Consider the following 15,156-nt stretch of genomic DNA (forward strand, 5'->3'; position numbering starts at 1 on the left):
CAGAGTATTTTAGAATGACATTGTAAGTCCTGCTGGACCAAAATTCTTCTCTGGTGGAGCCTCAGAGACAAACCTTTCCCATTTGCCAGGAACTGCAGAATAATTTTCAACATGAAAGTTGATTTTTTTTTTTTCATTTATCTTTCATTTTGAAGTCGACCGAAGTGTCAGACCAACATTCAGAGAAGAAAATCTTGTCATAGGCCTAGCACAAAAATTCTTATTCACTAACTTCTTTGAAGACATGATTTAGAGTTCAGATATGAAGGTTTATCTGCAGGTCAAGTCCAAAGAGCACATGATTTTAATTAAAAATGTGGATTCAAAAATGCTACTCAGCTTCCTTACAAGGAGTTGCATGCCAAGTATTTTACATCAGGCTGAGAGATGACCAAATTACTTTCAGCTGCCGTTTTTCTTGTGAAAGGGAATGAGGAGAAGCATCCCCTTTTCACAGTGGTGTGTGGTGCAAGCCACAATATACAGATACACTTCATCTAAGACTTCCTTAAAGAGGTTTTGTCGTCATGCGTACACCAATACTTGTGTGAAGGTGTGACATGGAGCGAGGGAAAAACATGTAACAATTCTTGGGTGAAAGACAAGTCACAATATAACCACAAATTAAGTAAAATACAAAACTTGATCAAATTTTCCAGATGGTCTTTCATTTTTTAATATACTACGAGACTACGGAATATGCCTGGCTAATGATCTGCTCATTAGCTGGCCTTAAGCAAGTTGTACATACATACATTATTTATTAATTTCCACTTTCTTTTATGTTTCTAGGAATATTATCTTTGGAAGAAAAGCTTGCTCTCTATCTTCATAGCAAAGCTATAAGTAATTGAGAGTATTACAGGGAATGGAATTATTTTGGGGCAACCTAAAGAAAATTGCATCCCTAAATCTTTAATTTCTGTCTTGCTACAGGGAAAGAGGGAAGAACACTGCTGAAATAAGCAGGTAGAGAAGCTGTCCAGCAAAAGGGAGAAAGAGTGCGCAAAAAATAACTAGACCCAGATGAATCCACTGTGCTCTACTGTGGTACAAACCATAGGAGAAACACAAAGAATATGAGAAAAATAAATCCTGTTTTATTTAAGCAGTGTTTTCCTGTGAATACTTCAAGGATTGCAAAAGATTTGAAGGACAAAACAGCATCTTTAAATCCCAGGAAGAAACCATGCTTTTTTTTTTATATATAAAGCCAATTGTAAACCCAGTTGGTTATGTTTATCTCCACTCTTTCTTAGCATTAAAGCCTCACCTGTAGCCACAGTGACCTTGATGCCTGTCACCAAATTAGACTTGGAAAATACACAAAAACTTGCTTGACAATATATATGAGGAAACCAGGATAATTCAAATGCAGCTAACTCTTAATTTCTTCCGTTCCCTACTAATGGAAATGAAGCCATGTAGCGGTGAAGTTTAGTAAGTTCAGTTTCCTCAGGCAATCATGCTAATATTATCAGAAAGAACTGTCCTTGCCTATCTGCAAAATACATTTCTGAAGCATATCTGCACCAGTTCTTCACTGGTTCTCAGCATTACCATGTCTCCTCTGGATCCCACTACACTGTTCATATCAGGTTTTTCCCAACTGAAAAATGCCAAATGACCTCTGAAGATCCTTCTCACAGCCCTTCCTGCATTGCATTTTTCTATTTTTTGGGGGAGGAATCCTGCTGTACTGAGGCAAGTATTGCCTGACAACCTGAAGGCTTCCAGCAAGGCTCTGCCTGCTGTTCTTTATGTCCCCAGACATTCATACTACAGGTGAAGAGAGGAAAGTGGCAGATGACACTGTTTTGCAGACAAAAATTTGCAGTTAGTAACATCACTTGGTTTGCAAAGCTGCATAAGGATCATACAACAACATATCAGATGTCCACACAAACTGCTGCATATGTCCAACTACCAGCATCACTGTACTGAAACCTGTTTTATTCAAAATGATCTACTAGAAACTCAGAGCCAGCTATATAGTGAGAGCTGCGGCTACAGTTATTATAGGCAAGTTTACAATCCAATCTCTTAGAAGGTTTTGCTTACAAAAGCATTTTATTCCTTAGGCTAGTCAGCTTACAAAGTAAAATAAAATAAATCAAAGTCAATCCTATACTCAGGAAGACTATTCAGAAGGAGAGGTATTTCCTGGTGCAGGCAATCTCTGATCCATAATTTTGGTATTGTTGTTATACAAAATATTTTCCACTTGCTGTTTGTCAGAGTTGTAATTCCTTGGAGCTTTTTCAACAGTGGTTGCTGCACAGAACTTCTAAAATTAAGACATCCTCAGAGTAAATTGTTGGAAGTGAGTTCAAAGAGTAGCATGTAGGGTGATATCCCCTGTGTTACATCTCATTTAATGAATGCCTGCAAACACAGTCAGAAAGACCTTTCAAATTAAATTTCATAATTGGGCTTGGAACCTGAAATCAACTTACCTCCACACAATCCTGTAACCACAGTAGTGCAGAACCTGGGAGTGGGTGAAAACGCGTAGGCGGAAAGAGAACATAGTTTTATTCTGCTTTCTTGGTGCTGGTAATGTCACAAACATCCTGCCATTCTGATATTATTGTGTTAATGTTAAAATATTTGGTTGATGCAAATAGGAGTCGAGATGTAATATTCTCTATATGGCATTGCCCAGAGCAAAGTAAAAACACCATGACAACAAGTAGCCTGCAAGCTGTCGTGTTATTTGTGTTCAGCTTGCAGAACAGCTTATAAAAAGCTATCAGCTGACAGGCATCCTGAACATCAATAGTAATTGAGAGAGAAAGAATAGAAGAATAGCAAATGGTGAACATGAAAAAAAGAAAAGTACAATAATACACCCTGGGAACAATTTTTCCATACACTTTGAGTTTTCTTAAATGACAATCATTTATTAAAAAATACAACTTCTCAAACAAAACCTGTGAATGTAATCACTTTAGTCTTCAGACATCATCATGCCCCCTATAGAGAACTTTGCTAATCAAACGTGACAGCACACAAGAAAGAATTCTAACATTCTACTGAACAAAACTATCAAGTAATTATAAAATTGACGAAGATGACTCCAGGACTATGAAGAAATTTCTTTTAAAGGTACATATATCACATAGAAAAACGTATTCAAAGAACAACGAACTTTATGAGCAATAGCACATTGTCCATGGTGCTGTCAGTATCTTTATAGATATATCTTTTAAAATTAAACGTAATAGCAGTTATTCATCTATACTTTTTTTATCCTTAAGTAATCCTTCACTGTGTAGTATTTTGGAGTTTATCTTGTTCCCACATACAGAAGTGCCAAATTACTATGAAGGGATACACCTTTTTTTGTATTGGTGAAAGTCATCACACAGGTCTCTGCTGTGGGGAAATTCAGTGCCAGGAAACAAACAATACGCAAGAGGCCACAAATTACACAGCTGGCTTAGTTTCAGTAGGACTATTTGTGAGAGTAAAGTGAGTGGCATTTGATCCTTTAACTATTATTGTTTCATTTGGAATTGAAAGTATATGAAATTGCAGCCAGTTGTTTTAAAATCTGAATTTTTACACACACAACTCTACCAACCCACTATAATTTTATGTTGTCCCCCAATAAATAGACTTTTCTAGAAGTATGAAAAGTAAAAAAGGTGATAAAAAGCTAAAAAGACCTACTGATTAGCAATTCGAGCTGTCCCAGGGTTTTCTGTATCCTCTGACACCTAACATTGGTATATATCAGGAGATACAGAGACACACTGCTACTACTGGAGATTCAAAGCTGTATTTTAGCATTTATTCACCTATGGAAAAATAAAATTTGTCAGAAAGGATGCAGGGCACCATTAACATACATTGCTGCAGAAGGCTAATTTTTTTCCTCCCGTGTCACAGATTCAGCATAACTCGTTTTCTTGAATGACACATGAGATCTAATAAACTACTTTTACAGTATGCTGCACCACTTTCTTAATACCCGAGTTGAAAACATAAGCTCGTATTTGGCTTCATTAATGATGTACCCTACTAAAAGTATGAACAATTTTGCTGACAGGCCATCTGTCTGCTGTCAGCTAGGAATCGATTGCATGGCCCTCAACCGCATCACCTGCATAGGAACTTCTTGAAGAATTCAGTGAGCAATCCCTAGAAAGTAAAGTGCTTAATTGCGCTTGTCTTAGCTGCCACTGTAAGAAATTAACACCTACATTTTTCTCTAGGTGTTAAGAGGGGAAAAAAAAACCAAACCCAAGCAAAACAACAACAAAAAAAAACCCCGTTGATACATTATTCATGTCAGGGAAAGAGAGAGGCAAGAAAGTAAATAAACAGTCCATCAAGGGTGAGTTTTCTGGTTTGGGGCTTAATGAATATACCACTGAAGTTCACAACTCTGCTTCTCTGTAGTTTTTCAAAATACAAACTGTAGATTATCTTAGGAAATACTGCTTTGAAAGCACAGGGCCATCGATATAATTATGATTCACTGAGGAAAATCAAAATTGCCATACTACAGTACATAGTTTTTATCATATGTGAGTTCAGATGAGTGTTAATGAGTTAATGACCCAATCTGCCTTACTATTAAAAGATTTCAAAAAATGAAGATTTGAGTGTGTTCAAACAGAGGAAGAAACTGCGCTCACATTCATGGTTTCGGGTAAGTGCTTTAAACTTAAGGTTACCACAGAAGAGGCCCCTCCTGCTGTGAAGTTTGTGTCTCATTTTAGAAAGAACACAAAGCTTCTCCTTCCAGTAGGATGTTCCAGCTGTGGAACCCTGCAGGTGATGATTTCCTGAGACTCTAATTGACTTCATACACCAGAGAAGAGTAGCAGCATTTCCTTCCTGTCCATGTAAGCCAGTCTACTGCCTTCAAATGTCTTTGAGGGGATCATGTGTTCATTGCACAGGTACTCGCTGTACCCAGCACTGGGAATTAGATTCCACTCTAAGACCCAGATAGCTCAAGTCAGGTGTGAGAGCATTGTACATCACTAGTTTTGAATTATTATTATTATCATCATTATTATTTGACCTATTAAACTGTCTTTATCCCAACCCATGCATTTGAAATTGTTTTCCATTCTCCTCCCTGTCCCACCATGGTACTGAGGGGGAAGATGAGTGAGCAGCTGCGTAGCACTTAGTTGTCGGTTGAGTTTAAACCACATTAACTGACAATGCAAGCAAGAAGTTATTTGGGCCAGTTGCACTGGGTTCTTTAACATCTACAAAGGAAAGGCTGGCCTTTCTTTCTCCTCTCTCCCAGAAAACTCACCTAAAATAAAATCAATTTCATAAAATTTATCTGCTACAGAAATATAAACTGAGTCAAACCTGCCGACATTTGCAATGTGAATGCTGGTGCAATTATTGAAATTGTCAGTTGCTAACACCTTGTTATAATAATAAAATAAGAATTTACCCCAGGCTTTGAGTACCTTTCATTCTAGGCCAACCTCAAGCGTGCTATGAACTCATGCACAAGCTATATATAGGAAAAGCTTCACCCACCCGTGACAGGCAGCCACCTACGGGATGAATCACAGAGCATCCGCACAGCTCCCACCATCGGGACCCAGCAGATCGGAACACGAAACAAACAAGGATGATACTATGCTGATCTTCAGCTCCCTCATGCTTGTTTTTCTGCACACTTATTCAGGCCTTAGACCAAAGGAAAGCAGTTTGTATTTTTTTTTTTTCCATTATGTAACACCCAGGCTAATATTTATTCATACATTATTAACACCCTTGTTCTTTCAAAAACAAAACCCCCCAAACTGAATGTCTCCTGATCACATTTGGTCAAGTTATAAATCTTCATCAACACAACCGCAAGATTACATGTACAACCTCATCTTTAATATATCTCATAGATATTATTTTTTTTAATATTAATTTCATAAGAAATGGTTTCTGTCACAGACGTAAAAAAAAGTCACCTCTCTGTCACTGGTACCATCTCCAGAACTTTTCCTTTGACTTCTCCCATCTCACTCCACTGCAAAATGTTAACGTTGTTCCACTGTGGGATTTGTCAGCTCAGAGAAGGTACTTTTCCATTGCAATCATAGTTGTGTCTTAAAGAAATAATGTAAACAACCAAGCCATAACTAAGCCCTCATCATCTATAAGAGTGAAGAAAAGCCCTATTTGTGCTGTGCTGACACCAGCTGGGTACTGGGGTGATACGATTGAGTCTGCTGAGCTCTAGTATATCCCCAGTACTCCTGAGTTTTCACTGAGCAGGGGCTAGAGACAGATAACTTGGCATCCTGCAAAAACCATGAAGGAGTCCTACTGAAAGGCAGAGGCATCACTGTCAAGAGATTTACATTTATTTTAAACCTGAAACAAGATTATATTCTATGTGCGTGCTGCGGAAAACCTTGTGGAAGCAGCATTGCCTTAACTTTCATAATCAAATGCTTTACTAAAGAGACCTTTAAACCTTGCAGAAAAAGATTTTTTACAAGCTACTGCATTTTTTTTCAGCTTTTTAGCACAGAGAAAGTCTCTTACATTTTTAATAGGAAAGGAAACTGAGAACAGGTTGAAAGTATATGCTGAGCTCTGGAAACGGCTGCAATTCAACCCTTATTTTGGCATATGCTAACTCAAAGAAAGCACATAATTTTCAAAGTGTTTTCTCAGAGGAAACAGTGTTGCTGTTTGATTCAAAAGACAGTGTTACTTAAAACTTACTTGTTTGGAGATCTTTCCCTGGTTCTGAAATTCAGCCTAATATTCTATAGCTGAATGTACTACCTTTGGAAAAAGAAAGATCGACTGAGCTGCTGAACACTTTCTATTATTCCATCTAGCACTATACCAACTTGCAAACTATTCTTATGTCAGTATTTGCATACAGTTAAAAGCTGGAGTGAGTCAAGGAAGCACACAGTGCAGTGTCTGCTGGATTAGGAACTCTCATGTTTGCACATAGTTTAGAGCTTTAGACTCAGGTTTTATTTGACCACCTCTCCCCAGATCACAGTGCTGAATTTTTAATGTAAAAAGTTTGTCACATTGTTGAACCTTCAGCAACAGCATTTGTGAAGGTACACATACGGGATCTGATAGATCTTTTGGTCACAAGACATAAGATGTAGATGTTTCCTGCTAATCACTTAAAACTTAGGAAAACAAAACTTTCATGCATCCATCCACACCTCCATAATGCACTTTAGCCATGAATCTGCTTTGATGGGTGATTTTTGTATATGGATTGTTATTTTGAGGAAATGGCATGAACTAACTGAGATTCAGGAACCTGGGGACATGGGTACTGATAGACTATTTCCCCTTGTAATGATCCCTGTGCCAAACCTTGCTCACTGTAACACCTACAAGGTAGCTGAGGCACTCAAAAATATGACAGTTGTTGTTGTGTAGGATGTCTCAGTTGGAAACCATGTCAAAATTGGAGATTTAACATGATAAGGAGTAAAGTCATAGGCCACAGCTTTATGTCTCAATCTTCTCTTAGCTTTTTTTGTTTTAATCTCTTCCATGGCTTGCCGTAAAATATTGTAGTCTATTTTAGGTACAATTATTCCTAAGTTGGCAAGCACTGCTGTGATCAGATAAGACAGAAAAAATTATTATAAAAATAGCCATAACGATTTGGAACAAGGTAGAATTCTTTCACATTTTCATGATTGCTTAAACATTTTTATGGTACTGTACAGTGATTTCATTCTTTTTTATTTCTATTCTGTTTTGGTGAAATTAAAGTATATGCATTTTCAAAGTGCTCTTAATACACAATGGAACAGAAGATTCACTTTGAGTTTAATATCCTATCAACAGCCATATTATAATTTAGTCAGGATTTGTGACATAATGCCTGGTCACTATCTACATTTTAATAATTCCTTTGGGGTTCTGCTAGAGAAAGAGAGAAACCAATGTGTTTTCCATATTGTAGATCCCGAGTGTAAATTGTTCATATAGATACATAATGTTAGAATAAGTCATAACGATTTCCTTAGAAAACTTTTATAGATCTCAACTATACATTTGCTATTATGGTCACAGCAATCATTATTTAGATTTGCAAATGTATGTTGAAGGTTTATGTTCTAAACCAAGGAAAACTAGTAGAGAGGATGCCTTTTGACAATGAACAGTAACTATTCAGCACTGACAGCTCGAGAATTTTTTCTGAGTGAGTTAAGCTTCTGGCTTAACTACAGCTTTCCTTTTGAGCCTTTGGACAGACTAAATACATGGCCGTGGACCCACAAAGGTCCTTAGAGTGGACAAAACTAAAACACTGACCTTCAAAATTGCCACTTGCCATCTCAGTCTGGAACAAAACAATTTCTCCAGGCATGAGAGACTGCCAAAGGTGTATCTAACTCACTCAGTAGCAAAGTCCTTCTCTGGCCCTGTGATCAAATCAATCATTTTGGAAATAAGGAGCTGCTCATTGAAAATACCTTCTACCTTGATGTGCCGGCATACTCAGTCAAGACTACTTTCCTGAATTTCCTCTTAGAAGATATGAAGCTAACTCAGCTTCCTGACCTGACAAGAAAAACACTACTGATGTAGTGCATCATCCATACTGATGGGTGCATCATCCTCCAGTCCAAATTACAGGTCCAGCCAACAAATTTCTTCTCAACTAGCTTGGCTTTATTTCCTGGTTGTTCTCAGTCCCTGACTTTCCAAGGTTAAGTTATGCAAAGAGGAGCTTACATCTTGGCAATGTCTTCTGTCCCTCTTTGTCCCCATTTTCAAAATGAGAAGACTATTTCTTCATTTTATAGGGCATATATAATGCCAAAAAAAAAAAAAATTGGTACTGAGAGGAGATGCTCAGATGTAGGCTCAGGGGACTCAGAATATCCAGTCTCTTTCTCATGAACCAATACTCCATGAAAACTCTGGCAAACTTGGCTATGACTGAGTCTTCCACAGCTCAACTCACTATTCTTAGTGCATGAGAATACTATTGATTCATTTCCACTTTAGAAAGTTCTGAACAAATTCTGTACTGTTGCTAAAATATTATTAATATAAAAACTATCATTTTTTAAATTATTTGTTTCCATATGAGAGAAAACTCTACTTTCATCTCCATACTGAAGTAAAAACTTGTTCAAAATATCCTAAATTCCCATGAAACAAAATTAATTTCAACCAGCTTTGATCTAAACAGTATTTTCCAGCAAGAGTCTAATTTCATCTTTTAAGGAGCTATTAAAACGCTGAAGCCTTGTTGTGATAAATCTCAGCCTGCAGAGGGAATTTTAGTGGCAAAATTTTAATCTAGCACATGAAAATGCTGTCAAAGTCATAATAACACTATTATAAATAGAAACGTGTGCAGTTTACTTCAGTTTTTACTTAACCTCAAGGTCCTTACGGGTTCTTGTGCCAAACAACCTCACAGAAACTAATGCTTGATCTTGTGAAATTGCTTCAAAATCAAGACACAATGAAATAATCTCAAACAGCTATGAACCAATCTAAAGCCTACTATACCTCCACATTCTGCAGTTATCCTTTTTCTAATTACAGTGCCTCGTTCAATTTTAATATAAAAGAACACTGAAGGTAAATGAATATACATACATATTTCTGTTTACAGCCTTGATTGTTGAGGTTGACTTGCTCTTTCAAAATTATTCCCTTTTCTTATTTACTTAATCATTTCATCCCATTACACTTATTCTGATTATCTATTAATCTGAGATAAAATTCAGAACAGTACTTAAGAACCTGGATTGTGATGTCTGCAGGGAGTATAAGTTAAACGAGTTAAAAAATTCTGCTTAGACTGAAAAGGTGAAAACCTCCCTAGGTCTCCAGTGTTAAGCTGCTGTGTATGTCCAGAAGTGCTGCAGTACTCGTCTTCTACATAACGCTCCTCAATATTTCTAGGATACGGATAAGGCACGGAAAAGAAAAAACAAAACAAAACAAAACAAAACAAAACAAAACAAAACAACCTCATTCTCTTTTCAGAACAGCTGCCTAAACCCACTAGGGGAGGCAGGATTCAAGACATTGGTTTTGCTATCGAAGATATCTATTGAGAGAATGTAGAACATAGTCTGAAATCACCCACAGACTGTGAAGTACTTGAACCTGCAATGGCAGGGAATACTCAGCTTTCAGAGGTGTCTTAAAGAAAGGATCATGTGTATATCTAGAAAAAAATGGCATAACCCTAGTGTGCTTTCATATATCTTTATGGTGCAGTCTGTGCCTCTCTCCCATAGCTAGGAACTGAGTCAGAAATCAAAACCAAACTATATTGGGCTGATATACTGATGGAAAGTGTTTAGCAAGTATCTCAGCCAAAAGAACTCCCAACATCTTCCTCCAGAATACCCCTGATGCAGCATTTCCTTCGTGCAAGATATCTATGCAGTTGTTCAGGACAAAATGAAAGAATCAGTGCAAAAAGAGAGACACGGATGAGCAGTTGCAATGCCATAAGGAAATGTCACCTGGTTTTGAATACAGTGTGCATGAGGAGATGGTTCCATTCATTTGCTTCTCAGGAAGAAGGATATTATATTTATTTAAAATTAATTATAGAGGTGGGCATAGACCCCATAAGGGGCAGATATGTTAGGAATCATTGTGACATTGGGAGCTATAAACTTCTAAGGCTCTATAAGAACAAGGCTATTCCGATAAAGTAGGTGTTTTGTCAAACTCTTATTTGTAAAAAATAGTTTGGGTATGTATGTTGGCAATATAAGCACAGCACTGAATGCCTTTGGGAAGAGGTATATTCACATGGACATATTACAATAAAAGCTCAAGTTATTCTTCCCTTCACACTTTAAAAATGGATGGACTTTGAAACTTACAAGATCATTACAGAAACTTGTCTGGTGGTTTTAAGCTATTGCTAGTTTTTAAAATAATGCCTTGAAGAATGAGCAAAGAATTTTGTTGTGTGACTACATTTGTGTATACACATTGTTTCTAGTACAAGGATATACCACAGACTTCATGCAGGTTTTGATATGCAGTATGTCCTAATTGGTCTGTGTAGACTTCTGTGCTGATTATCACTGTTCCTTGGTGGCATAAGTTCATATATTCAAGTATATTCAGCTTCCAAAACTTATTCTATTAATATTTTTTCCTTAATATTCCTTAATATTTTTTTTTTGCATTGGATCTGAATGTGTATATAAATAATTATCATTTTAATTATGGCAGCTTTGTAAGACACCATGTATTAAATAGTTGTTCACTGAAAAGGCAAGGGAGAGAGTGAGGGTTTAGACTGTCTGTAGAGCCTTCTGGCCCCAAGTATTAAATTCCAGTATAATGAGGACCTTGTGCTATTTGTATACTAGGGATTCAGCTTATACTGCCAAAAATCTGGCAGCAGTGAAAGACTGAGCAACAACTGCCAAAAATTACTTGATATTGTGTTAGCCCTTGTGCTATACAGTGTGATAGTTGAAAGGTTTCATGTGCAAGAGCAGAATCTGCAAATGGAATGTATACAGTAAAACATCATTTGTAATAACCATCTGCTATGTAATAATCATCACCTTTGCCTATATTCATGAACACACATTCACACAAATTGCATAGCTATAAAACAGTATAAGTCCATATTAGTGCTTCAGGATCGTTGACATGGTAAAAAATGTTTTACGTTTACTATATGATATTTTTGCCTATGGAGAGGAAGAAAGGTTATATGATACCCAAGGAAGCAGAAGGTGAGATTAGGCCCTGGAGAAGTTGGAAATTTCCAGTGGACCTCTTTAACATTTTTTTTAAAACTGCAAAATGGATCTCAAAGTGTTCACAGTAAAAGTAGGTTTGGGGAAGCTGGGGGGAAGAAGTGGTTTAAATTTTAGAAAATACTTCAGTTTCATGTCCACAATAACAGTAATGAAAAATTTTAAATTGACACTAAAGATAATATCAAATATTTTTGAACTGAAGAAAAAGTTCCATTTATTTTTAAGCCTTTTCCTATGTAACTCCTGCTGTCTTTCAACAGAAGTGACTCTAATAAGCTGCTGTTAGAGAAGTACTTGACAAAATTAATTCTTACCTACCCTGGTCATTTATCCAACTTCTCTTCAGAAACCAAGACATAGGTAATTTTAACATAGTTTTTATATTTTTTTATAATATTATCACTTTGCAGTGTATGTTACAAGTTGCTGGAATTTTGTGAACATGAAAGCACAAGTTTGATTAATTCTGTATTTACTCTTTGAGATGGGTAGCCTGATTACAAGATAGTCTAAGAAAACAAGATGGTATTAAAATGAAATTTAAATCATTCTTGTGCCCTGACAATTCTTTTCCCCTTGGAGCATCTCAAAAAGGATAAGATGGAAGGTGACAGTACTGAAGGAAATTAAATGGATGAAGACTATTTGTAGACCAGTCACAGACTTACATACTAATCTTGTTAATTTACATTAAAACCTAACACTTATTCAGACTTCTGTCATGTCAGAAAGCAACAAAAGAGAGGCATTTCTAATTTCTCAAGTGCACTTCAGATTAAATCATGTTCTACTGCATCCACTGAGGAATCCTATTAATATATATTTGCAATTGCAATCCTTGGGTCAAATTTGTCTGCTTTTTTTTCTGGTGACATTAGATCATTGTTTTAGTCTATTTGCTCTTCCCATCCACTGCCAATTGTTTTCTTTCTCCCAAATACTAGCAGTACCATAATCACCATCATTATTCAAATTATGCAGAAGGATCCTGTGCTTTTGCTTTTGTGCTTCTTACCATAATCTGCTGCATTAGAATGAAATAATGTTGTCGAAAGAACTTTGACTCATTGTTTTCTGACAATTACATACGATGTAAGTTAGTCTTAGTAAGACATGCTGGTAACGAGTTTGTAGGTAATTTGTACAGAATCTATCTCACCTAACTTTAGGTATCCAGGATTAAATATCTTGTTGTAGTTAATCATCTGGATTCCCTTTAAAGCAGACAGACAGTCTAGCACCTCCACAGTGTGATTCTTCTGTTTTAGACATCTGTCTTAGGCTGAGATTTACCAACCACATCATTTCAAAGTTAGGCATCTAGTAAAAGATAGGAAAGATCACACCTTACCCTTAGGATTGCAGGTTGGTGAGTGCGGTGCAAAGACAACTCTCAGTCGCTGGTATCCTTCCTTCTTGAAGCCACAATGGTGCATAGTTCTGTGCAATTTTAAAGCTGTAATGCAAAATCTTGCTGTCACATACATATGAATAAATGAATCAGCATTTCCCAAATGTCAAAGAAAACAGTTTGAAGTCTGCCAGCCTACTCACACCAAGAGGGATTCATTCTGTTGGGATCCAAGCACAGCAACTGGGTGAGCTTCTGGAAAACCAAGACTCCTCAGGGGAACATTCACTGGGACTGTGACAAAAGCTGCTCTAATTTAAAATTAACAGCATGCAAACTGCACAGTACAGGTTTGCACAAAGAAAAATTACACGTCCTGACTGAGTGACTACATGTGTTTCATGGGATTCCGTTTACTAAGGGCAACAGATGGACATTTTAAGCCTTTTAGTAAAAGCAGGAAAATTATATACTGTCTGACTGATCCATTAACACAGTTTCTCCGATACAAAACAAAAGTCAAACTAAGATAAATGTTTCCCACTTGTTTTAGCAGGTAGCACACAGCTGCGGCAAATTCTTTTGGCATTGGTAATTCCCAGACCCTTATCATCACACACTGTCTGAAGAAAAAATATTTGTCATTTACAGTTAATGAGCACTCAGCATTTTTGCTAGCTGCCAATAGAATTATGGAATTAGGCTTTTGGAATGGAGGGGAAAAAAGGACTGCACTTGTGTAGGAAGTCATTAATTGTTCAGACCACATCTTTCTGTGGATTTCCGTATGTAACATGAAACTAGTTTAGAGCAGTGACTTAGAATAATTACCACTGTGAAGAAAATAACTATTTTGCAGAATTTCCCACTTCATCAGAAGCATAGATTTAGTATTGCAAATGAATAAACATGTGTCTGAAGTACTATGAATTGGTGAAGTGGATTAGCATTAAGTAAATTTGAAATCAAGACTAACAAATACAGGCCTCCTTAGAGAGAGAATAGAAATGTAATGTAGCCATTCTCAAATAAGGCTGAGAATTAAATCATGAAATATTTTACAGAAGCTAATGAGCCATCATCATAAGCAATAGGGTGTTAAAATGGAAAAAGAGAATTGCTGTGAAACACGTTTTTTCTGATCAATTTTTAGATTTTTCTGAGAACATTTTTTTCCCCAATGCATACGAATTCTGAAGTGCTTCTTTCTTGCCAATTTGGAGCTGAAACTAATGGCTTGTGACCATGTAATGAGTTATAATATTTAACTTGGATTCTGTGATCCCAAATGTACTTCAAAGTTTCGATGTTTTTGTTCTACATGTGGTGGCTCAGGGAAAATGTCCTCCTAGTCATATGGAGTTACAAAAAATATTCATTATTGTGAGATATAAAATTTACGTCTTCACCCTTTCTCTTGTCCTGCTTCACAGAGAGAAAACCAGAGATTTCATTCACAGACTATTCACAAGCACTGAGTGTTCAGATCTCAGCAGGTGAACGAAGCATCTTAAAACTCTGCGACAGAGGCAGTGTGATGTGGTGCCTGGAAGAGGTGACCCAAGTGACCTGTCTGTTTCCACTAACATCTTTCTATGCCAAACTTTTTCAGAGGCCATCATTGTTGATTTCTCTCTCCTGCTGCTGAGGCTGATGACAGAGTTAGTGTTATCATGATTCTCACACATAAATATTGATATGAAAACTCTCATTGACTTCAGTGTAAGTGAGGGCAGGGCAATATTATGCATTCTTGGATATCCCATCTGCTGCACTGCAGTTTACTGCTCCATAAAAATGGGCAATGACTATACTACATGATGCATTATGAATGTTGAAAGAGTACTTGAAAGAGTATTTAATTAGTTCAGAGAAGTCATAGGTGTTAAGTAAGTACCAATGGTTATTAAGATTTTTATACCCTACAAATACTGATGCAAATTTTTCCCCAACTAACAGCTGTAATGCATGTTTGCAGTGATCTTCTTTGGATATATAAATTTTGGTTTGTTTGTTTGAAGAGAAGTCAGAGTACAATGCATAACAAATTCCTTCAATAACTCA

General features: G+C 36.7%; 1 long non-coding RNA gene across 7 annotated transcripts in view; it reads left to right on the forward strand.

The window, feature by feature from the left end:
• Positions 1-14,713, forward strand: part of LOC128853218 (uncharacterized) — a 143,074-nt gene extending 128,361 nt beyond the window's left edge. For 6 of the 7 annotated variants that reach the window (XR_008451551.1, XR_008451552.1, XR_008451550.1 and 3 more), the window contains one exon: positions 937-4,527. This is a non-coding gene — a long non-coding RNA (uncharacterized LOC128853218). Of the gene's footprint in view, positions 1-936; positions 4,528-14,525 lie in introns of those variants that run through there. The other variant, XR_008451554.1, reaches the window with a different exon arrangement.
• The last annotated feature ends 443 nt before the right edge of the window (positions 14,714-15,156 follow it).

The sequence above is a fragment of the Cuculus canorus genome, chromosome 10, assembly GCF_017976375.1.
Source record: "Cuculus canorus isolate bCucCan1 chromosome 10, bCucCan1.pri, whole genome shotgun sequence".
NCBI classification, from domain to species: domain Eukaryota; kingdom Metazoa; phylum Chordata; class Aves; order Cuculiformes; family Cuculidae; genus Cuculus; species Cuculus canorus.